Genomic DNA, 630 nt, shown 5'->3' with positions numbered 1-630 from the left:
CCCCCCCCCCCCCCGCCGCCTCCCCGCATCTCCCACAGTCGCCAGGCGGCCAGCCGTCTCCCGCCAAATACGGATCACGCTTCTGGAGCGCACCTCCGCTCCCGCCGCCTCCCGCGGGAGTGCAGGGCGCCAATCTCCGGCCAAAGTCCCGCAAATTGCTACCAAGAAAGCCCGGGAGGCGCGGGCTAAGGCAGATCCACACCTGAGCTTTAGTTCCTTACCCCGCCCCGGCTGCCCTCTGACACTTACAAGGGGGCCTGCGAAGGGCCCCGGGGTCCTCCGCTAGGCCGCACTGGAATGCGGGGGCGGGGGCCCCAGCGAGCCGCCGGGCTCGCACCTCCCCCGCGGTGCCCCCGGAGCTTCCCCAGCCCTCGGCTCCCCTCCAGACTTGACCCGGGGGCCGGGAGCGGCGGGCTCCGCCGCGGGGCGCTCGCGCTGGATGGGGGCGGGCTTCGGAGAGCAGCCCGAGAGCGCCACACATTTCCTACACCGATAGCATCAGCGCGTGTCAGGTGGTTGGTGCGGGCGAGAGAGTGCGCGCGCGCGTGAGGGCGAGAGGGCGCGCTCACAGAAACTTTGTGCCTGCGGGTGCGCCTCGGGCGGGCTCGCCGGCTGCGAGAGCGGCGTGTG

The sequence above is a fragment of the Herpailurus yagouaroundi genome, unplaced genomic scaffold (assembly GCF_014898765.1).
Source record: "Herpailurus yagouaroundi ecotype Mexico unplaced genomic scaffold, PumYag 184, whole genome shotgun sequence".
Classification (NCBI taxonomy): domain Eukaryota; kingdom Metazoa; phylum Chordata; class Mammalia; order Carnivora; family Felidae; genus Herpailurus; species Herpailurus yagouaroundi.
The sequence above is the reverse complement of the archived record's forward strand: the minus strand, read 5'-3'. Positions refer to the sequence as shown.